This window comes from Myotis nattereri (assembly GCF_964212035.1).
Source record: "Myotis nattereri genome assembly, chromosome: 5".
NCBI lineage: Eukaryota > Metazoa > Chordata > Mammalia > Chiroptera > Vespertilionidae > Myotis > Myotis nattereri.
The window spans coordinates 7,343,271-7,355,743 of NC_138080.1; positions in this window are offsets into that span (position 1 = coordinate 7,343,271).

Here is a 12,473-nt window from a genome sequence, read left to right on the forward strand (position 1 = left end):
GGAGAGCGGATAAATACCACAAGATCTCACTTATTTGTGGAATATAATGAACAACATAAACTGATGAACAAGGACTGATCCAGAGACGGAGAGGCTTTGATTGGACTGTCGGGCCTTGGAGGGAAGGTAGGGGAGGGTGGGGGCAAGGGGGAAGGATCAACCAAAGGACTTATATGCAAGCATATAGGACTAACCAATGGACACGGACAACGGGGGGGTGAGGGGATGAGCGGGGGGGGGGGGGTAGAGGGTACACATATGTAATATCTTAATCAATAAAAAAAATAATAAAAAAAGAATCAAGTGAATAATCTGATGAACAGAATGAACTGGTGATTATAATAGAATCAGGGACATAGAAAGGGAAGGGACTGACTATTCTTGGGGGGAAAAGGGGTGTGGTAGATATGGGAAGAGATTGGACAAAAATTGTGCACCTATGGATGAGGACAGTGGGTGGGGAGTGAGGGCGGAGGGTGGGGTGGGAACTGGGAGGAGGGGAGTTATGGGGGGAAAAAAGAGGAACAAATGTAATAATCTGAACAATAAAGATTTAATTTAAAAAAAATGAAAAAGAAAAAAAACCCAAAAAACTCAGATTCCATCATTTTTTTTTTTTAAAGCTAGTTCTTTTTTAAATATATAAAATTGATTTCAGAGAGGAAGGGAGAGGGAGAGAGATAGAAATATCAATGATGAGAGAGAATCATTGATCGGCTGCTTCCTGCACACCCCCACTGGGGATCAAGCCTACAACCCAGGCATGTGCCCTGACCAGGAATTAAACAGTGACCTCCTGGTTCATAGGTCAACACTCAACCACTGATCCACACCGGTCAGGCCTCCATCATTTCTTGTGTGGGAGGAAGTCATATGGGAGAGACATGTGTTGATGAGGACAGCTGGCAGGAAGGGACTTTTTAAATATATATATATTTTTATTGATTTCAGTGCAGAAGGGAGAGGGAGAGAGAAACAGAAACATCAATGATGAGTAAGAATCATTGATCAGCTGCCTCCTGCACACCCCCTACCGGGGATCGAGCCCGCAACCTGGGCATGTGCCCTTGACCGGAATCGAACCTGGGACCTTTCAGTCCGCAGACGGATGCTCTATCCACGGAACCAAATGGGCTAGGGCAGGAAGGGGCTTCCTTTTGTCTTTGGAGAATGTCTGGGTGTGCCCTGTTTGGTAGTGGTGGTAGGGAGGCTATATAAGGCAAAGGGGCAGGATTCCCCTTTGGAAGAGGCCAGTCGGGGTGAGAGAGGCTCCACAGAGGGATGTGGTGAGAGCACGCTGTGGGGCAGCAGTCAGTAAAGTCGAAGCTGGAAACTGAAGGGCCAGAGGAGCCCCAGTGGCTTGTAGGTTTGCCCTGGTGGTCCATGCAGTGTGGCCAAGGAGGGGCTGAAATCCATGTGGCCAGCAGGAGGAGACCACCAGGACCAGGTTGACTAGGCTGTGGAGCTGTAGCAAGGTGGGGGTGGGGAGAGAGGAAGGGTCTGGGCTTCCACAGGTGAGGGGTGACCCAGAATGTGAGGGGTGTGACCATAGGCTCCATCTGGACAGAACTGTCTTTTTGGGACCCACCCCCAGGTTTGAGGGACTGGTGTCTGTGTCCCTTTCTTGGGAACTTCTTCCTCTTTCAAGCCCAGACAGAGGACAGACAGAGGGAGGATTCTGCCTGGGCTGGGGGGCAACCAACACAGTCAGGGTTATGAAAACACCTGGAGAGGGAACAGTTAGTTGGTCCCCATTCTGGGTTCCGTGGTCTGGTGACAAGTCCCGCAAACCTTAGTGGCTTAGAACGACAGACCTTATGTATGGTATCTCATGGTTCCAGGGGGGTTAGGACCTGGGCTTCTGGGCACCATGTACTGGCCTGAGGTCTCACACAACTTGCAGCCAGACAGCAGTAGTGCCTGGGTTTATACAGGCTTTGAAATGGGTAGAGCTGTGTCTCCGAAAAGTTATGTCTGCCCGGAACCTCAGAAGGTGACCTTATGTGGAAATGGGGTCTTTGCAGATGTAATCAAGGTAAGGATGTAGATGCGATGACTCTGGATGAGGTAGACCCTGAATCCAATGACATGTCTTTATGGAGAAAGGAAGGGACATCTCCCACAGACACAAGGAGATGGCTGTGTGATGGCAGAGGCAGAGATTGGTGATGTGGCCCTAAGCCCATGGATGCCTGAGCAGCAGCTGGAAGAGACAGAAAGGACCCTCCCCTGGAGCCTTCAGAGGGAGGGCAGACGTCTGACACCTCTCTGACTTCTGGCCTCCAGACCTGGGAGAGAGCACTTCTGTTGTAATTAAGCCATCATGTTTGTGGTCCTTTGTTATGGCTGCCCTGGGACCTCCTGCAGGCTTCTTCACTCACTTGGCTGGTGCTCAGGCTGAAAGGTTGCCCCCACCCTCATAACCTTTTCTCTTCTCTGTGGTCTGAATGGTGTCTGCATACAGTGGCCTCAGGGTAGCTGGGCCACTTGTAAGTGGGCATCTGGGCATGTCCATGGCTCTGATCGCCATCCTTCACAGCCAGTCCCTCTGCAGCCCAGCAGGACCAGGGAAGGACTGGCAGCAGCTGGTGCTGGTATGGAGAACACCTCTCCCCCCACTTCCCTCACTCATTGCCCTCCAAAGCCTTTTGTCTGGAGGAAGCCAGCATTGAGAATGTCGACGCTGCAGTGGTGGTTACTGCAAAACTGCCCTGAAGAAAGATGGCAGCTGTGGGGCAGCCTGCTACCATCCCCAGGTGGAGTTAGGACATACACTCTCTCAAGCATCCACGTGCATCTTGCTTGCAGTCCCATTGTGCCAAGCCAGGCCGCTTGGACAACATGCAGAGTGGAGTCAGGTTGCAGGAGTCAGGTGCCCTGGTGTTCCTGGTACCTAGTAAGTACCCCTATCAGAAGCCCCATGTAGCCCCCATTCTCCCTAATGAAGCCAAGAGCTCCCTCCCTGCTGTGCCACTCTTTCTAGTTCGCAGGTGCGGGCACACCAGCCCCAGCTCAGGGGTGGGCAAACTTTTTGACTCGAGGGCCACAATGGGTTCTTAAACTGGACCGGAGGGCCGGAACAAAAGCATGGATGGAGTGTTTGTGTGAACTAATATAAATTCAAAGTAAACATCATTACATAAAAGGGTACGGTCTTTTTTTTTTTTTTTTTTTTTTTTTTTAGTTTTATTCATTTCAAACGGCCGGATCCGGCCCGCGAGCCGTAGTTTGCCCACGACTGCACCTAGCTCCTCAGCTCTGTCTAGGCTCCTGCCAGAACCTTTGCCTGGCTGCTCCTCCAGGTGAGCTCCCTCTCTTCTCAGGCCTGTCATACCCCCTGCCCACCCCCCATCCCCTTCTAAAACAGCCCTCCCTGCTCTCTCTGTCCCTTGCCTGCTTCCTTCTCTGCTTTATTGTGTTTGTCTGTCTTCTGTCACCTAGCAGGGCCTTTATAGTGGACACCAGACACTCATGATATACTGTTGATCATTCCGGGCTTATTCCAGGGCAGGTGACCGGAGGGAGAGCAGGGCAGGTCTCAGGGGGAAGCCAGCAGGGTCAGTGAGAGGCCATGCAGACTGGATGGGAGGCCTCAGGCCCTTGGGGGCCAGCCCAGCTGTGTCCAGCCAGTGGGGGACAGGTGGGCTTGCTGTTGCCATCTGAGGCACCACTGCCCTTCGGAGCAAGATTGGAGAGGAGGTGGTCAGGCGGGGGCGCTCATGTCTAGGCCACCACCACCTTGGTTGGGAACCCTGGAACTTTAATTAAAACTGGCCTCCTGCCTGACCCCATTCTGCCATCACATTCTCCACCTAATTAGGGCCCTTCAGAGCCGTGGAGGCTAATTAAAAAGCCCAGGGAAGGCATCGTGGTGTCCCAGCATCTGCCACCAGCACCCAGCCGCCTAAACCCCAGAGGGAGGTCCTTTGCCTGTCATCCCTCCTGGGCAAGGGTCCTCTCTTGCCATGTGCTGTAGGCCACCTCCAGTTCTGGTCTCTCCAAGGGGGCATATCATTTGGAGCTCACTGTCCCCACAAACGGAGAGTGCTGTCCCAACTCCAGCCTCCACTCCTCCACCTGCCAGCCCATCTGGGTACCCAAATCTGGGGAGCCACATTTTAGGGGGAGTCTCTAACCTCTCTCCCTCCCAGGCTGTTGCCTCCACCACCACTATTATGACTGTCTGTGAGGGGTGGGCAGGGTGCCTAGTAACTCAGGTGCATTCAAAGTGGACAGAGGGGAGGGAGGGGAAAGGCGGATGTGCAACCTACCAGGTAAGAGGCCAAGGGCATCGTGGTCTTCCAGCTGAACCTTCAAAGGCCTCATGTTCATGGCCTGGCCACAGAGAGTAAGACACAAGCCAGCCAGAGGAACTGAGAGGCAAAAGGGGTCTTATTCTGTCAAGGGGACAAGGGCAGAGGGAGCTGGACTCAGGGCTGGAGCCCAAGCAGATGACCAGGTTGCTGAGAAGGCCGGGGTAGCCAGCACTTGGGTGGTTTTTATTCTGGAGAGAAAGTATCCTTCCTTAACTGGGTGAAAAAATATCTAAAAAGAACACATCCAACAGTGAAACAGGTGTGCTGGGGGCTTGTCAGGTGGGGTATTGGCCAGGTTGCTGCCTGCGCAGCATACTAGATACAAGCTGTGGGGAGGGCCCAGGGTGGGCTCTGGTCCTGTTCCAGGGCCCCCAGGCCCTCATAGGAGGGGACACAGGAAGTTGACATGGCCCTCTCTGGCTGAGGGTGCATATTAGAGTGGACGGTGGCCTGTCATATGTCAGGTGGGCTGGGATGTAGACACTGGATCCTGTGGGACTAGACTGGCTCAGCTCACTGTTGAAGGTCAGCCCAGGAGAGAGGCTAGATCTAGGGTCAGGGACACAACTCTCTTCTTTCTGCGCATGGCAGGACAGGCCTGGGTGACAGACAGAGAGCGGGTCTGAGCCACCTGTGAGTGTGTCTCAGCTTGAGGCCTCCCATCTGCACTGCATGCAAACCCACCTGTAGTATGCTCCCTTGTATTGTCTCCACCTGCTGCATGCCCACCTGCAGTGTCCTCCCTCACCTGCATTGTCTCCTATAGACGCCCCATCTGTATCATTCTCACCTGCATCGTCTCCACCATCAGTGTCCTTACCTGCAGCATCCCATCTGCATTGTCTCCATCAGTAATGTCCTCACTTGCACTGTCCCCACCTGCAGTGTCCCTACCTGAGTTGTTCCAACCTGTATGGTTCCTACCTGATGTGTCCCCACCTGCATTGTCCTTATTGTATCCTCTCCACCTGCATTGTTCTCACCTGTATTGTCCTCACCTGCATTATCCCCATCTACAATGTCACTACCACCTGCAGTGTCCCCACTTGTGTTGTTCCCACCTGTATACCTGTATGGTGCCTACCTGCAGTTTTCTCACCTGTATTGTCCCCACCTGCAGCATCCCTACCTGCATTGCCCCCACTTGAGTTTCCACCGTATCTGTTATTGCCACAGCTGTCTGGGAGCTATGCTATACCCTTGTTGCTTGGAGAGGAGGTGGAAGTTGTCCCCGATGGGTTGCACTGCCTGTAGGTGGAGGCCACACTGCCCTCCTGGTCTGAGCAGGTAGGTGCTGGGCCCAAGCCCCACTGGCTTCCCCACATTGGCTGAGGGCTGGGGTGTCTGTCCTCCCTATCTGAGGGGCTAGAACTGTCTACACCAGTGTCTGCCTATCAGTGAAGTTTTCTGCTAAGTCCCATCCAGTCTGCAGATGGGCCACACCCAGGGTGGGGGTCGGGTGAGGCGGCCAGCCAGTGAAATTTTATTGCAACTCAAATTTTCACAGTACAAGGTTATATAGAGTGCAGAATACAAAGCAAAACAGGGCATGGGGCAGGGGATGGGGTGGATGGGAGATGCAGGATGTGCTGGCTCTCAAGCTGTGTGAGATCAAATGCTAGCTGTTTCAGGAGCTGACCAGGCTCCCAAGGTCTTTCAGTCCACTTATGGATGGTCTCATCATATTCTCACATGGTGGGAGGGGGAGTTAGAGCTTGGGAAGGGGCTCATGTTGAGGGACTTGGAGCCTGTTGAGGGTCCCATTTACCAAACAGACCCTGTCCTCAATTTGCTGTTAACTCAGAGGCTGGGACAAGGCCTGGCCCTCTCCTGGCCTCAGTTTCCCTGTTTGCAACAAGACCAGATGTTATGCTGTCATCCTGACATCCAGATGTCCTTCCTCGAATGCCAGGGCATAGCTCCTTGGTGGGCACATACACCTGGCATGGCTATAGGGCCAGCTTATGCTGAGGTCACACCTTGCAGGGTTGGCACCTTCCAGGTGCCCCAGCCTCTTTCAAATATCCCCCCAGAAGAGAAGGTGTTCCTCTGAAGGGCTCCAAGGGGCACTAATTTGGCTTGTTCAGCCTGGCCTGCACAAAGGCTGAACTGTTAGGGGTGAGTCTGGAGGTGGGGAGAGAATTGGCCCCTGCAGATGAACCAAGTAGGGGGCGTGGCAGCAGGGCCCCATCTCCCACCATGCACATACATACAGCTTCTCTTCTGGAGCCCTGGTGCCCTGTGTGGGCCCCTGAGGCATGGCTGGCACTGGCTTTCCAGAGTTCCCAGCAAACAGTGATTCGGGAGACACTGAGGGTTATGACAATGTGGTGGTAAGAAGGCTGTGGTTGGCGGGATGGAGGGAGGGTGAAGGAAGGCAAGAGTGAACTGCAGATGGGACTGAAAGTTGTGATGTGAAGTTGCTGAGTGCCCTTGGGCAAGTCATGCCCTGGTGAGGGTCAGTTTCTCCATCTAACCATAGAGGCCCCCCTTCAGCCCAGAGTAGGACCAGAGTGCAAGGGGCACAGGCTGAGGCACTCCAACTCCATCTGTGGGCACTGGGGAGCCATGGAAGCAGAGGAGGGGCTAGCTCCTCTATGCAAGACATGATCTCAGTTCTGGAGGTTTTGGCTCAGACCTGGATGCTGAAAACATGTGTGGGAAGAAGCATGTGTGATCTACAGGGCTCCTTTCAAACAGCCTTGCCCTGGGCTCCCAGCCTTGCCTCTCTGGGTGCTGTGAGCTGGCAGGCTGTGTTGTGCTAGGTGAGGTAGGGAGGATGAACCCAGCGGACTGTAGGCAGCAGAGGGAGCTGAGGGGCTACTGGGAGTTCTGCACGGACCTGCCTGCCTTCCCACCAGCTGTTGTCAAGAAGGGGCAGGCAGGTGGGGAAGTCCCCTTCTCCCCACTGCTGTCTGCCTGTGCCTGGAATTCCACCATTCACCTTCCTGTATTCCTGTCTTCAGTTCTGCAGATGGCTGCTGGGGTAGGGAAAGGACTTGGAGCCTGTTGAGGGAAGTGATAGGAGCTGTGGTTGGATGCAGAACCCCCCTGGGAGGGAGGCAAGGGCTCTGGTGAGCTTTCTGAACTTCCTTTAGAGAGACCTTCCTGCCTTGGAAGCCTCACCTCTTCCTAGAAGCCCTCTGGATTAACTGCAGTGCCACCTGCAACCAAACAAGCACCTGGCCAGCAGGATTCTGGCTAATGCCATTCCAGTCAACCAGTTGATCCCTCACCTCAGACTGGGCTGCAGGGAGTAGGTCGACCTCCTCCTTCAGAGTGGGGGAGGATCCCCTACAGAACTGGGCCTTCGTGAGTAGGAGGGTGCTGCCCTCCCAGCCAGCCATGTCTGGGTGGACGAGTCTTGGTCCTCACACCATAAACACCAATTTGCAGGTCCCAAGAGCCAAATGACTGTTTACTGTGCGCTCCAAGGACTCAAATAAAAAGAGAGAGAGAGAGAGAGAGAGAGAGAGAGAGAGAGAGAGAGAGAGAGAAAGCGAGGAGCCAGCCTATAGCTAAATATTAATTAACACCTTCTGACTAGCTACTGTCCCAGTTGCCAGGCTGGGCAATGCGGCTCCCAGGCTACAGCCCTCCCTGGGGCTACCATAGTGCCCTGGGCACCCTACCTGGTCCTCAAAAGTACAGGAGACCTATCGGCCTGGACTGAGGATGTTGGAACCAGAGAAACAATGCCCCATGCTCCCCTCCCCTTGAAACCCCTGACCCAGTAGGTGGCAAAGGGGCCATTGTCCAACTCTCTAGGATTAAGGTCATTTGGTGGAATGAGGGTGAGGTGGGTGGGGGTGTCATCTGTTAGCTATTCCCTGTTGTCCCACTTTATGATGGAATAGGAAGGGAGGAAATGGGGTGGCTTCACCTTCATGAACTCATACCCCAGAGAGTAGCCTCTCCCAGCAGGCTTCAGTGTACTGGTCGATACCTATGAACAGGAAGGCTGGCAGTGCCCCCAGCCAGGGTATGGGAGAGATGCCATCCTGTTCCCCTGAGAGCCTTAGATGTCGCTCTAGGAGGCCATGCATCATTCAGGCTGGACTCTAGGCAGCACTGAACTATGCAAGGCTGGAGGGCAGCATGGGGGGGGGTCAGGTGTCTAGTTTCTGCTCAGACCTGGAGGCCAAGGGGCTCTGGAGAGGAAGCTGCTGATTGCCAGGTCAAGACCTCAGAATGCCCTGCCTTTGGGCATCTCAATCAGAGGGTTTCATGAAGGAAAAGGGGTCCCAATAAGGAAGTGGATAGCAGATGGGAAGGCTGCGGTGTCTGGGCCGCGGAGTCCACTGTAGGGGAGAGCCAAGGGAGTATGGCCACCCCAGGCCATAGGCCAGATACCCAGGATGGGCCATGTTTCTCAGACCAGAGCCCAAGGTAAGGCTGTGTCCCCCTGACTCCCGGAAGGGCCGGGTCCCCCAAACCAGACCTCAGGGCCTTAGGGGCAAAGTTCAGTCCAGCAGGGTCTTGACACCCACCCACCCTCTGGCTCTGCTTTGGGGGACAGGGGACTTCAACAGCTGGGGTAGAGACTGGGGGGAGGGTCCTGCTGCCATAGGTTCCCAGCCCTAGGGAGAAGCTGGGAGATGCTCAGCAAGTTCCTGAAGGAAGGAAACTGAGGCTCCAGACCAAGAAAGTGGAGGCCAGAGGAGGAGGGCCACATCCCTGCAGGACTTCAAAGCCTTTGCTTGGGGAGTGTGAGATTTGCAGGGGCGGGGCCAAGGGCGCCCTGGGGCAGGGTGGGGGCCTACCACCTCCGGGGCCTTTAATATGGTTATTCCTCTCCTGTCTCAACTACCTGCGAACAGGCCCACCAGGACCATTTCCTCCCTCCCAGGGCGGGCAGGACGGGCTATAAACTCCGCAGAGAAGTATCTTCAGAGGCCCCAGGCTGCCCAGCTCTGCCCTCCCTTTGAGTGGGGGTTAGGGGCAGGCTGGGGGCTGGGCAAGGGGTTCACGGGGACATGCAGATGGATCTTAGCAGGTGAGAGGGTAGCCAGCTAGGCTCTAGCAGTGGCTCCAGATAGAGCATTCCACATCAACAAAAGGCAGGAGCCGAGAGGCCCTGGGAAACACCCCCTCATCCCACTTCCTCTAGCACTGGAGGGAAACTGAGGTAGGGAGAGTTGAGGGTTTCCCCTCTTCACTCACACAGGTACTTCCCACACCCATAGGGCCTGTCCTGCGGCTCTAGGGGCCTGGGTGCCCTCTCCTGGGCCTTTTCTGGGGAGTTCTGCCTCTCTCCACCCTGGAGCCATGCTGGAAGGGATGGTGGGCATGCCCCTTAGGTGAGCACTGTCCTGGTGCCTCACCTCTGTAGAGCTGAGACCATCTCCGCATTGGTATTGCTACCCAGACTGAAGTGAGGCCTCAAGATCCAGCACCCAGAGACCAGAATGGGTCCCTGACATGCTGTGTCCTCAGGCCAGTGCCACCCCCTCTCTGGGCCCACCTGCGAACAGGCCCACCAGGCCCTCTTTTCACAGTGGCCCCTGGCCAGACAGAGCCTGGATGTTGGGGGTTAGCAGTCCTGTGACTCAGAGGTGTAGACAGGCAGAACCCAACTCTGCACTGACCCCCCAGGATGGTCCCATCTTGCCTCTTTTCATAGGCCAGCCCCACCCATGCCTAGGCTGTCTCTCTGGCCCTTTCATCTGTGGAGCCCCTGGCCCCTAGTTCACAGCAGGTGCCAATTAGGATGGCTCCTGCCCAGCCCCTGACTCAGGTGCTGCACGTCTGTGCTGTCTGCACTGTGGGCACACCCATGTTTGGTTCTCTGAGCACCTGCCACCCCCACCTACAGGGCCTGACCCTGTGCAGTGTCTAATCAGCTCTGTTGCCTAGGATGGCCTGGTGGGCTGAGAGCCCAGTTCCCCTTCCTGTGACTCACCCCCGAGGGAAAGATTGCTGTCAGTGCTACAGCCCCCTGCCTGGGCACTTAATCACTGGTTCCCTTTTTATAGAGCATTTGCTTGCAGCCCATCTGGCCCTGGCTGACCTCTTAGAGTCCCAGTTGGGAATCTTTGGTGGTCAGCTGTGGCCCCAGAGCAGTGGGTGACCCAGCCTGGGGTAGGCCTATTGGGGGAGCAGCAGCCCTGAGCCACTGAGGCCATGGGCTTGGGGTGGGACATGGGGGTGCCAGCCCATGAGGGGCAGGGAGGGATGTTGGGAACCTGGAGACCTGTGTCTGTCCCCGGTATTTTTGCCTTACTGAGCCCCACCTAGCTCTGTCTTCAGTGGCTTGGAGCCTCCAGCAAGGACCCTGTGGCCATAAGAAATGGGGGGAGGGGTGCAAGTTGGAGTGGAGGGAACTTTCCAGGTCCTGTCTTGACCATCAAAGCCATGACCTCCCACAATCTGGCTTCCTCTTGCCTCCCTCACTCTGATAGGTGCCTACTCTATCCACCAGGCATCTCCCCACGCCCTCCCACCGTTTTCTTCCAGCACAGGGCGTGGTTGTGAGTGGATATCCATGCCGGTGCCCTGTCTCTGCACACCCCCGCCTAGGACCCCTGCCCTGTCTCTGCACACCCCCGCCTAGGACCCCTGCCCTGTCTCTGCACACCCCCGTCCAGGACCCCTGCCCTGTTTCTGCACACCCCCGTCCAGGACCCCCTGCCCTGTCTCTGCACACCCCCGCCTAGGACCCCCTGCCCTGTCTCTGCACACCCCCGCCTAGGACCCCTGCCCTGTTTTTGCACACCCCCGTCCAGGACCCCCTGCCCTGTCTCTGCACACCCCCGCCTAGGACCCCCTGCCCTGTCTCTGCACACCCCCGCCTAGGACCCCCTGCCCTGTCTCTGCACACCCCCTCCTAGGACCCCTGCCCTGTCTCTGCACACCCCCTCCTAGGACCCCTGCCCTGTCTCTGCACACCCCCGCCTAGGACCCCTGCCCTGTCTCTGCACACCCCCGTCCAGGACCCCCTGCCCTGTCTCTGCACACCCCCGCCTAGGACCCCCTGCCCTGTCTCTGCACACCCCCGCCTAGGACCCCCTGCCCTGTCTCTGCACACCCCCGCCTAGGACCCCTGCCCTGTCTCTGCACACCCCCGCCTAGGACCCCTGCCCTGTCTCTGCACACCCCCGCCTAGGACCCCTGCCCTGTCTCTGCACACCCCCTCCTAGGACCCCTGCCCTGTCTCTGCACACCCCCTCCTAGGACCCCTGCCCTGTCTCTGCACACCCCCGCCTAGGACCCCCTGCCCTGTCTCTGCACACCCCCGCCTAGGACCCCTGCCCTGTCTCTGCACACCCCCGCCTAGGACCCCTGCCCTGTTTCTGCACACCGCCGTCCAGGACCCCTGCCCTGTCTCTGCACACCCCTGTCCAGAACTCCCTGCCCTGTCTCTGCACACCCCTGTCTAGGGCCCCTGCCCTGTTTCTGCACACCCCCGCCTAGGACCCCTGCCCTGTTTCTGCACACCCCTGTCCAGGACCCTCTGCAGAGCCAGTAATTGCTCTCTTACTCCCTGGGCCCATGGTGTAAGGTGGGGGCCAGGAGGAGACCTCACAAGGAATCCCCTGCCAGCTGATGGTGGAGAGAGGGGGCCTGATATTTTAGTGGCAGGAGTATGTGCCCAAGTGGGCCCTGGTCAAGTGTGTGTACTGGGCATAGAGCTTATCTGGGGCAGGTATGGGCTCCTAGGTAGGGACCAGGTTAGAGTCTGTACCCAAGGGTGGTGGTGGGAAGCAGAGGCAGTGGGTGGCAAAGCTGAAAGGATGAGTGAGTCAGTAAGGGTGCATGTCTCCAGAGTAGAGGTCAGCCTACCCCAAGATCTGGGAAAAAGCTGAAGTGGTGGTGAGTAGCAGGGGCAGGCCCTGCTCCCCAAAGCCATCCAGACCCCTCCCTCCTCCTTCCTCCCTCCTAACCTCACAAACAGCTGCCTCAGCTCCCTCTCTCCACCATCAGCTGGCTGGGGATTCCTTGTGAGGTCTCCTCCTTTCCCTCCCTCTCCCCCCCGCCCCCCCCCCCCGCCCTCCCTCCACCTTCTTTCCTTCCAGCAAGTGGCCTACATAGGGCCTGAGCTTGGAGAGGGTGGGGGTTGGGTCTCCTGCCCTCAGCTTCCCCTTTATGCTCCTCACCCTCCACCTGTCCCAGCCTGTCCACCCCCACCCTCCTCAGCTTTCTCCCTCCCTTTGAGTC